This window comes from Penaeus monodon, chromosome 33 (genome assembly GCF_015228065.2).
Source record: "Penaeus monodon isolate SGIC_2016 chromosome 33, NSTDA_Pmon_1, whole genome shotgun sequence".
NCBI classification, from domain to species: domain Eukaryota; kingdom Metazoa; phylum Arthropoda; class Malacostraca; order Decapoda; family Penaeidae; genus Penaeus; species Penaeus monodon.
The window spans coordinates 35480742-35481087 of NC_051418.1; positions in this window are offsets into that span (position 1 = coordinate 35480742).

Genomic DNA, 346 nt, shown 5'->3' on the forward strand with positions numbered 1-346 from the left:
CTTCCTTTTTTCTATTTTTACTAATTCACTTTTTAAAAGTAAAATTCACATATACTTTGTATAATCTGAGATCTAGGTGTGAATAAGGGAAAATACCAACAAACAAGCAATAGGAACATGTGACTGAAGTCCTCGACCCAAAAATTTTCCCTGCTAATGAGTCGCTGAGATCTTCACCTTCTTTGGGGCTCAAGTAAATTCTTATGGTTACAAAAGTTTTCTTAAGACAAAAAGCTTCCTAGATTGTATTATACTGTACTTTCAGTAAAAACAATACATGTTATATTAAATGTTACATCATTACTAATACTCACATCTTAAGATCCTGGTATAGTCTAATAACAGC